At 36.6% G+C, this 11,684-nt stretch overlaps 1 pseudogene; it reads left to right on the top strand.

The window, feature by feature from the left end:
* Positions 1-2,089: 2,089 nt before the first annotated feature.
* Positions 2,090-11,101, top strand: LOC116323586 (annotated as a pseudogene).
* Positions 11,102-11,684: the final 583 nt, after the last annotated feature.

Below are 11,684 nucleotides of genomic sequence, written 5' to 3'. Positions count from 1 at the left end.
GAGAACTGGGGTCTTTTCTGAGATCCTGAGACACAAGTGACTATAGCTAACTGCAGCCACAAGATGGCAGCAATATGAAGGATGCATGCACATGTTAATTGACAGGCGCGAAGGTATCTGACAGTGACAGCATTGTCTGAGATCAAAAGAAAGGGGTTGCCTTCCTATGGTACATATTAATATATATGTATTTTTAGACAGCATTGCTTACCTTGCTTGTCCTGTCAGAATGCCACAGGACTTATGGATAATTTAGAAAATTCTTGTTATTAATTAAAATGGTAAATATTAAGCAAACTTCAGTTAAACACCACAACTTTGGATTTTCCTAAAATAAAATCTCATATCTCATATCCTATACATACTACAGGCTATAGTTAGAAAATCAGAGTTGTTTTAAGGAACAATTGGGCGGCATACACACAGTTGTACAAGTTATTTGGATAGATCACTGCTTTGCCAACGTTTGGGAGAAGATCCAAACAGTCACAATAAGAAGAAAGGGAAATTGGTTAGGATGTTCAGCAACAACCCAAGATCCACTAAGCCTGCCAGGAACTGGAAAGTGCTGAAAAAGTAGTGTCACTGTCCATAAGAAGCCAGTTTTACATAACCATGGACTGAGATGGTCCAAAATGAGACAAGCCAAATGAGTTCTGGGAGAAATGCTTTATGGTCAAACAAGAAAAAGGTCAAACTATTTAGTCAAATTGACAAGAGGTATGTTTGGAGTACGAGTATCAGTTATTAAGCATGGTGGTGGTATCATGCTCTGGGGTTGTAGTACATTGCACAAAGTCAATGAAATAATTAACATCACCTCAAATCAACAGCTAGATAGTTTCAACTTAAAAACAACTGGGTGTTCCAAGACAACAAACATCAAAAGTGATTTTGAAACTGATAAAGTTACAAAGTAAAGAGTTGTCAGATATCCAACCAGAATGATGCTAGAAGGTTGTTGCTGTCTACCAGGAGCATTTGGTGTTGTGCAGGATTTGGTGTGGTGCTGCTCGATAACAGTCATTCAACCTTATACTCGTAGGGGTAGTGGTCACATCACAATTTAGGCTCAGTGACATCTTATAAATGTAAAGAAATATTATAACATGGAATACATGTCACACATATTCACAACTACAAAAGTTTTAAAATATCCATGACTTGTGGCAAGGTTTTTTGATGTTTGCATGTCACTTGTTTGTGAACTTGTAGATGATGAAAACAACATGTGTTGTCTTAATCTGAATGAATAACAACATGCACTGAAGCGTAAGTGTGTGCACTTGGGAAGCACTTAAACTTGTTTGTGAGCGTATTATGAAAGGAAAACTATGTTATGACATCATCCTAAACCTGCCAATTTACCTTTTCCCCAGAGGGCTGAGAGGGAAACAAGGGGCAAACTGGGCAAGAAAAGACAAGCAAGTGTTTTTGACAAGACTGATGACATCTGGCCCTTAGGCTAGAAAACAAGAGCTCACCAGGTGTTGTGTTGAAAACTAATTAATTTAGAATTTTTTTAATTGAAGGTTACCTTGTTTCTCTCAAAACAATTAGCATTGATGCCATTAATTAGTGAGATGGCAGTAAGACATTAGTTACTGTCACCTGCAATTATTAGTTTAATACTGAAGAGAAGAAAAAAAACTCTTCTAAGTTAACTTTGAGAAACATACACACATACTGAGTACTATAAAGGTTTCTATTCAAGGGTGTCATTGTTTTCACAATTTGAAATTAACATTACATTTCAAAGTAGTTTATCTAATTTATGTACAAGCTAATGCTGTACATATACATATATATTAATATTCATTAGGTTTACAAGGATTAAAAATATCAGTATGAGTTCAAATAACATTGGCTGTATTCAGGCCACTCAAATCTCCACCATGACTTTCAGGCTTCACTGTAACTCTAATTTCTGCTGAATATCTTCTATTGGATTGTCATCTACCCACAATTTAAATGTAATTCAGTTATCAAGAAACTGGGCAGCACGGTGGCACGGTGGTTAGCACTGTTGCCGCACAGCAAGAAGGTCCTGAGTTCAATTCCACCATCAGGCCGGGGTCTTTCTGTGTGGAGTTTGCATGTTCTCCCCGTGTTTGCGTGGGTTCTCTCCGGGTACTCCGGCTTCCTCCCACCGTCCAAAGACATGCAGCTTGTGGGGATAGATTAATTGGATAATCCAAATTGCCACTAGGTGTAAATGTGCGAGTCAATGTGAGTGCGAATGGTTGTCTGTCCCTGTGTGTTAGCCCTGCGACAGACTGGCGACCTGTCCAGGGCGTACCCCGCCTCTCGCCCTATGACAGCTGGGATAGGCTCCAGCGCCCCCCGCGACCCTGAAAAGGATAAGCGGAAGCGAATGGATGGATGGATTCAGTTATCAAGTTACCTTTTAGGCAGAAGTGGGAAATATAGTCTTTTTCTTCTATGAGCACAGTTACTCATCTTTAGAATTTCCCTTGTTGTAGCCTTTGATGATAATTCTTTGGTAAATGTCATATTTTGATATGGACACTTGGGCCTGTGACCATCTCCTAGTATGCAGCAGAAATCAGGGCAGTGGGAAAAGACTTGCCGCAAAAGATGACCTTAACCAAGTACCCCTACTGGTTCCATTGAATTTTGGCAAACAAAGCAATTGTGTGATTTCAGTCCTTTTGTGAGTTTTCACTTCACATCAGAAAATGTTTATCATTATTACTGAATGTCACCGTCATACCTGAAGCCCAGTGATATTTTGCAAACATTTGGATTTACTCTTAAGATTGTCCCTGCAAGAGAAACTACTGAGCCCTTATAGAGTCATGAGAAAAGAAAGTACACATTCTTTCAATTCTAAGGTTTTATCTATCTGGACATAACAACAAAAAAATAAATCATCTGGTCCTTACCAGGTTCAAAAATTACAGTCATTTATAACACATCTTCAGGTACACAGCAATAAATAATCTAACATACATATTACATACAGTATATCATTTTCTTTTTAACAAAAACTGTACCAGAATGAAGAAACAATGAGTCAGAAACTATCAAGATGACCCAAGAGCCACCTTTAGCAACAGAAATGTGAAGTAATGTTCTGCATATCTTTACCAATCCCTCACATCGTTGAAGAGGAATTTTGACCCACTGTTATTTACACCATTGCTTCAGTTTATTGACATTTGTAGGCATTTTTTTTCCAGTGATAGCATTCTGGCCAAGGTGAGGTCTGTCACCTTTATTCTTTACTTTCTCAGCCATTATGTTCTAGATTTGCTGCTGTGCTTTGGATCGCTGCTCTGTTCCATGATGTAGTTTAGGCCAAGCTTTAGCTCTCGGACAGATGATCTCACATTAGACTCTACAATACTTTGGTATCAATGTGCTCAGATTGTGTGGTAAAATAAGCCCAAAACATCACCCCTCTACCACTGTGCTTGATATGTGGTATGAGTCGTCTGTGCTGATGTGCTGGATTTGGTTTCCAGCAAACATGGTACCATGCATTATGATTAGAGATTTCCATTTTCTTCTCTGCTTTCGAAAGGATATTGTTCCAGAGGTATTGTGGTTTATTAGGGTGTTGCCATACTTGTTACGGCTTTTTTCTAATTGTACTGTCATGAACTTCAATATTTAACATGCCAACTTGGGCCTATAGAGTCTGAGATATGACTCTTAGGTGTTTTTGCAATTTCTTTAAACATTGCACAGTCTGACTGAACAAGGCCCTTAATTGGTTTTAATTGAAGACACAGCATTAAATTTTAGGGCTTATCTTCATTGAGGTTAAGAAATTAAGAAATTAAGTTTCAATCTATAATAAGAACACACAGCCAGTGTCAATATTTGTGTCTGTGGCCACGCCACTTTAAAAAAAAAAAATATTTTACTTGTCAATGTGCTTGTGTTGAATTTCTTTATATTTCCCTCATGTGTTGGTCTACTGTTTTTTTCTATAATTATTGTATATATTTGTATTTATATGCATTTTTGTCCCCTTACAGTGTGTGTGTTGACTAGTAATACTGGCTGTATACAGTTTTTTAGTTACTACTATTACTACTACTACTACTACTAATAATAATAATAATAATAATAACAATGATAATAATAATAATAATAATAATAATAATAATAATAATAATAATAATAATATGCTGCTGCTGCAGCAGCAAAAATATACATCATAACTGGAATTAGTATGGTTTTCAGTAATTCCACAATACTACCAGCAGATGACAGTATTGCCCATGGTATGGTGATGCAATAGAGGTACAAAGAAATCACTGATTTGTGATTGTGTGTATGTGTAATTTGTTAGGCAAATGTTTTGTTAACAAGACTAAGTATTTTACTTTTTTCTTTTATTTTCATTTATTTAAATCTTGCACTACATACTGTATTGCTGTCCCAGACATGTTCTGTATAAGAACAAAATTAGGTGTCAGCTTTTATAATTTCTTATTTATTTCTCTCTTTCCATGTTCTACTCCATAATTTAGCTGACATATTTGATTTTATATACTGTTTTGTTTGTTTGTTTGCTTGTTTTAATCAAATTTAAATCATGCTTTTTATTTGTTTTTGTTTTTAATGTCTCTGTAAAGCACTTTGAATCACCTTGTTGTTGAATTGTGCTATATAAATAAACTTGCCTTGCCTTGCCTTGCCTTGCCTTGACTTGTATTCCAAGACTAACTCTAACCCTTAACCCTTGACCTTACACTTTAGTGTAGGCCCTTCACTCTAAAATCACACTAAAATGCTCTCCTGAATATAAAGATCTTTTAACAATAGTAAAGAACATCACTGGCCTGCACAGAGACCTGACCTGATCCCCATTCAACAACAACACAGGTGATAATCATTATTGTGCAACTGCACTGTTACAAACTTATAAATACTACATAAGTGTACCGAAGGAAGCAGATCATTTTTGGATTGTTAGCTTAAATATTTATTATTTGTCAATGTTTTGCCAACCTACCCTGCAACAACCCTCATAATACCAAAGAGAATAGGTGTATAAAAAGTTTAGATCCAGTTGCATGATAATATGTCTTTTGACACTGAAAAAACATATACAAAGTTAACTTCTGACTTTCATTCATTTCATCAAGTTCAAAAGTAACAAGAATCATAGACGTTGGCCTTGAGGGCACCAGCTCTCCAGTGGACATCATAAGGGTATCATGATGCAACACCCCTGAAAACAAGTATCTGCTAAGAGGATAGGTGTGTGAGTTGACTGTATTCTAGAGGGAACTTCTTAGTTTGTTATTGTGCTTGTGATTGGGAAGAGCCACAGGTGTAGGTCATGGTCAGGCCTTAGGCACCTGCACTTCAGCACCTGTGTTCGAACTTAATCAATACCCAAAGGTAAACAACAGTGACTGAAAACTATTGCATAAACACCAATTTAACTTTGCATAAACAATATTAACAATATCTTTTGGTAATTCAAAAGGGCCCAAGAGGCACACCAGCTGCTACTGAATATCCCTTTGGCTGAAAGGCAACAATAACAAAATTAATTATTGCAAGGTTCAATACAGTGCTAAATCAGTTATGCTAAATTGTTTATTTTACTTCCTTGTCAAAAGTGTAACTTTAATCTCCTCATCCAAATGCAATACCTTCTTAAAGCGCCACACAGGGCAATAACTGAAAATACAAGGTAAACATGCCAAAAGCATTTAGCACAAATTCAAATCAAGAATGATTATTGTGTAAATCCACATGCAGTATATAGTGTTGTTTGTTTGTTTGTTTTTGTTTCACATTCAAACTCTCTGTTCAAACCAGACAGAACAAAGAAAGAAAGAAAGTGACAGACTGAAAAAAACCCATATTAGCCCAGATTTCTAGATTACTAGATGTAGGATTCCACTTCACTGTGTTCATCCAGCTGAGATTTTGTTAGTAAAAAAGACTTTCAAACCATCTTCCCCAACTGTTCATAACAGTTTACAAAAAAACAAATCATAGTATTGAAAACTACTGCACTAGATGCTTTCTGTTAAGCAGAAAAAATGACCGTTGCTTGGAAGGCCATGTTACAATATTAAGTGTAATGACAAAGGCAGATATTTTGGGTCACATTAACAGGAATAATGTACACGGTTATGACAGTGTTCAGCAGTAGTACTACCATTTGTATGCTGGCACACAAATTTCATATGTGATCTAAAATAGTCAATATTAAAACTTTGCAGCATTTTGCAGCCCAGCAAAAATGAAAAGTGCCTTGTCTGTATTTAGAAGCTTGTATAAGTTCCCAAGATGAACAACTGCAAACCATATACTATATTTAATTATGCTCCCCACTTTTGAGGAACTGTATGTAAACTGATGTATAAATTAACTAACTCTAAAAAAGTCATCTTACTGAGCTACAGTTACACAAGATATGGTATTACTTATTTCATAAGTCTGTGTTTCATTCACTGGTGAACTTTTGTTTTTCATTTGAAATGATATGGATCTACATATTATTATTTTAGGACTGTGGTTATTGTAACACTGTTAATACAGTGCAATGAGTAAATCGGGTATAATTGAAGATATTCACAAATACATGTATGGATAAAATACTCTTGTAATTGTTTCTTGAAGACATGCTCATTATTTTCATTACAGCAAACAGAATTTGCACAATCATATGTATAAAATAAAATAAACTGAATGAAAGAAAGGGAAGCTGAACACACTGGAGTTAAACATATGGTAACATTCATTATCTCTACATTTTGAAATCAAGGCCTGCTGGGCATAACTGTGTGTGAAAATAACCAATAGTACATTTTACTCATAAATCAAATCCCACTACAGATCACATCTATATTAGGTCCATCAGTTCTGGTCATGGATCAATGTCCAAAGCAGGTCCGCATTTTGGACATCCAAACTTGGATGTCAATATGATGATTTGAACTTTGGACTGGGTAATATTTTTGGATTTCATGTGTCTATGACAGGTGCAGGAAATGTACATGATTAATACATTTTTTAAATCATTTTTCAAGTTCAAGTGAATGTTCAAGTTTGAGCTAAATGTGGAAAAAGTTTGTTCAAGTGAACATGGTTGTGATTGGTAGAGAAGTTGCAATGACAAGTAGGAGAAGTTTGTGAAAGTGTATATGTATGAACTGGACTATCTGCTCGACAGTCTTTGTCAATGCGCATATTTTCCAAACTGTGAGAAGCTCGAAATCCACCGAGCAGCTGCTCACTTTTGTTTTAGCTTCAAGAGCCCGCGGCATCTTGGAGATGTGCGCTGATCACTCTGCATTCCTTCGCACATAAATGTTATGATCTAGTCCCATTTCAGAAGGTGGCATACTGTTCCAGATCATTTTCCAGTAACTTCATTTGATTGTCTCAGCCACAAATGATAACTGGAGACAGATACAAAAGTGTAAACAAAGCAACACAAAGATTTACTGGTAGTCTGTAGAAAACATGTTCTTTACCCTCTGAAAATATGTGACTACTGGCACTATAGGAACAGTATAAAAATGACATTTAAACAGGCTTTAGGCTAAGTTTTGTTATGTTTGCCATTGAAAAGATATCCACAACAACCACATTTTGACTATAAATAGCCTGTACATGGAGGTCCTACAGACATCTACACTAGATGTTCAGTAGACGTTGAGAACAAAATGTCGCCTGGCGTTACAAAACAACCCCTCCATTGGACCAAAACTGGACATCCAAAAGTGACACATTAAAAAGGTTACTCTGACATCACTTTGCATAGTGGGATTTAATTAAAATTTTAAGTATTTATGGATTTTTTTCCTTGTTAAAAAAAATTAGGACAATTTCAAAGTGCACAGGTTTTATCTAATATTTCATGTTAAATCCTTAACTTGTGTATAATTGTGCAGTGATATGCATTAAAAAAAATCATTTCATACATAATATCATGGCAAGGCCCAATGAAAGTTTTCCTGTCTCTGATTGGTTGGTAAAAACCAACGTACCCTGTCATGGTCTAAGATAAAATTCTGCTCTAACCCAGACAAGAGTAGCTTTTCCCCACCATAATGCATAAATAGAAGATGTTGTCATTGATAACAGGGCTAGTGTTCATTGGATGTTTTGCATTTCAAACTGTAGAGGAGGAAGCTTCTCTGTGTCAGATACTGGGGAGTCCAGAGTTTCCTATGCTTTCAAAAGAAGGAGATGTTATCATCGGTGGAGCTTTTTCCATCCACAGCAAAATAACACAGCCTTCACTTGTCTTTACAGAGAAACCAAAACGCCTCAGGTGTTCCAGGTAATTTTATGCTCTTAACAAAAATACTGAGTTTTGTGACAGTAAACACAAGTTTATATTTGCTTTTCATTTCTCAGTGTCAACCTTAGGGAGTTTCGATTTGCACAGACGATGATATTTGCTATTGAGGAAATAAACAAAAACAGTTCTCTTCTTCCCAATGTTTCTATTGGATATCGTATTTATGACAACTGTGGCTCAACACTGTCCTCAATGCGTGCAGTTATGGCCCTGATTAATGGTGATGAATGGATGCTGGGAAAGAGCTGCTCTGGCCAATCAGCTGTACATGCTATTATTGGGGAGTCTGAATCCTCTTCAACCATTGTGCTGTCACAAACTACTGGACCATTTAAAATACCAGTGGTAAGAGGAATGTTGATGGATATTCCATGCATCCATATGAAATGTAAACTTTCCTTATTCTGTCTCTCTCTCTTACATCTTTCTATTTTGTGTACTCAGATAAGTCATTCAGCTACTTGTGAGTGTTTGAGTAGCAGGACAGAATATCCTTCTTTTTTTCGAACCATTGCCAGTGACTTTTATCAAAGTCGAGCCCTCGCTCAACTGGTCAAGCACTTTGGCTGGACCTGGGTTGGAGCAGTCAATAGTGATAGTGACTATGGTAACAATGGCATGGCTATCTTCCTAGCTGCGGCCCAAGAAGAAGGAGTTTGTGTGGAATACAGAGAGAAGTTTCACAGGGCAGAACCAGAAAAACTTCTAAAAGTGGTTGATGTGATCCGTAAGAGCACTGCCCGGGTTATTGTTGGTTTCCTGGCCCATGTAGAGATGAACAACCTTCTGGACCAATTGAGTCTGCACAACATCACTGGCAGACAATTCATTGGAGTGGAGGCCTGGATTACTGCTGACAGCCTTGTGACTCCTACCAGCTTTGCTGTATTGGGAGGCTCACTGGGCTTTGCAGTGCAAAAGGCTAATATCAGTGGCATGGAAGATTTTTTAGTCAAAGGCTTTTGGGAGACAGAATTTCAGTGTAAGGAGGCAAACCAGGACAGTATGATAAATACTACATTTTGCAAAGAAAATCAGGATCTAATGGAGCTGATAGATTATGATGATGATGTGGCAGAGCTGAGATACTCCAGTAACATTTACAAAGCAGTTTATGCTGTAGCCTATTCTCTGCACAATATCCTAAAGTGCTCAAATAGTCAAGGGTGTGACAAGAAAGTTCATGTTACTCATAGGCAGGTAAACTAAACTAATGACTAAACTTTTCTTTGTTTTGTACATCAAAATAGTGATATTAATATAATGGCAATATATGACACAGTGTAGTTTTCTGGTCTTCAGGTAGTGGAGTCCCTAAAGCAAGTGAACTTTACTATTAAGAATGGGGATCGAGTGTGGTTTGACAGCACTGGAGCAACTGTTGCCAGGTACGAGGTGGTAAACTGGCAGCATGGACCAGATGGATCTGTTCAGTTTATACCAGTTGGCTATTATGATGCTTCTCTACCTCCTGGTCAGAGGTTTGTTCTTAAAACTGAAGCCATAATGTGGCCTGGAGGAAGCAAAGAGGTAAATATTTTAACTGATAGCACAACATAGTTAAAAATGTGTCTCTTCAAAAACTTACACATATTCCTTTTTATTGGATCTGAAGTTGCCTGTCTCAGTGTGCAGTGTCAGCTGCCGTCCAGGAACACATAAAGTTCTTCAAAAAGGAAAGCCAGTCTGCTGCTATGACTGTATGCCATGTGCAGAAGGAGAAATCAGCAACACCACAGGTATCACAGTCCTGAATTACAGCAACATGCATACACTGTTTGCTTTCTACAGTTTATGTGTCATGTTTAAGTCTTCTGTGGTACAGTCACTGATTTACAGTTACACTGATTTATTACCAATAACGGCAACACTATTTTCATTACAGATTCTAATGACTGCAAAAAGTGTCCTGGAGAATATTGGTCCAATCAAAACAGAGATGCATGTATATTAAAAAATGTTGAGTTTCTTTCCTTCACAGAATTTATGGGTAAAATTATTATGTTTTTTACTTTGTTTGGTGTTCTCCTTACTTTAATAGTGGCTGCTCTATTCTTAATCAAGAAGGACACTCCATTGGTAAAGGCCAACAATTCTGAGCTGAGCTTCCTGCTGCTCATCTCCTTGACTCTGTGTTTCCTGTGTTCTCTAACTTTCATTGGTCAGCCCTCCGAGTGGTCCTGCATGCTTCGACACACAGCATTTGGCATAACTTTTGTGCTCTGCATCTCTTGTGTTCTGGGGAAAACAATAGTAGTACTGATGGCCTTTAAAGCTACACTTCCAGGGACTAATGTCATGAAATGGTTTGGACCTGTACAGCAGAGACTGAGTGTTCTAGCTTTCACTCTCATACAGATTTTGATTTGCATTCTTTGGCTAACAATAAACCCACCATTCCCCTACAAAAATATGAACCATTACAAAGAGAAAATTATACTTGAATGTGCCCTGGGATCACCTGTAGGGTTCTGGGCTGTGCTAGGATACATAGGGCTTCTGGCTATGTTATGTTTTGTACTTGCTTTTTTAGCTCGAAAGCTGCCTGATAATTTCAATGAAGCTAAATTTATCACTTTCAGCATGTTAATATTCTGTGCAGTGTGGTTAACCTTTATACCAGCTTATGTCAGCTCTCCTGGGAAATTCACAGTTGCTGTGGAAATATTTGCTATTCTGGCATCAAGTTATGGGCTACTCTTTTGTATTTTTGCACCAAAATGCTATATTATTGTAATTAAACCTGAACTGAACACAAAGAAACATTTGATGGGAAAAATTCAATCAAAATAAATCAAGGCACCAGTTTTATTTCAAATGCATTTAGTCGTATACTTTTTGATTTCACTACTTACCCTTAAGTTTTGTTGTGTATATTAATTTTCACATGTATTGTATTTGTATTTTCTAGTTTTTGAAAAAATCTTCAAAAATTGTGCAAAGTGAATGTACTACACTGTTTACAGTTTTCTTTTTTGTATTCATTTTGATAATTTTATTCTGTAACAGTTCTAACACTGTCAGTAATGTTAACAATACCAATTAACAATAAAAAGGTGTAATAAATATTTGATACACTTTTTTTGGTTCATTATTAAATTGGGAATTAAGTGTATATATCGTTGTTTAGTTTTATATGAATAAATTAAACTAAAAAAACACACTTTATTATTAGCATAGGTATAGTCTACAGTATAGACAATGGCCTTCTGCTTTGCAAACCTTTATCATGTACACATGAGTCAAAAAGCTTTGTCATTACAAAATAAAAACATTTATTTTGTAATTTATGTGCTTGAAAAAACACATAAACCTGAACCTGATCCTGCAAATTGTTGGATTATTGCAGGGTCTTTTTACCTTCCCATATAAAGTG

Source organism: Oreochromis aureus, linkage group 14, assembly GCF_013358895.1.
Source record: "Oreochromis aureus strain Israel breed Guangdong linkage group 14, ZZ_aureus, whole genome shotgun sequence".
Taxonomy (NCBI): Eukaryota; Metazoa; Chordata; class Actinopteri; order Cichliformes; family Cichlidae; genus Oreochromis; species Oreochromis aureus.
The sequence above is the reverse complement of the archived record's forward strand: the minus strand, read 5'-3'. Positions and strand labels throughout refer to the sequence as shown.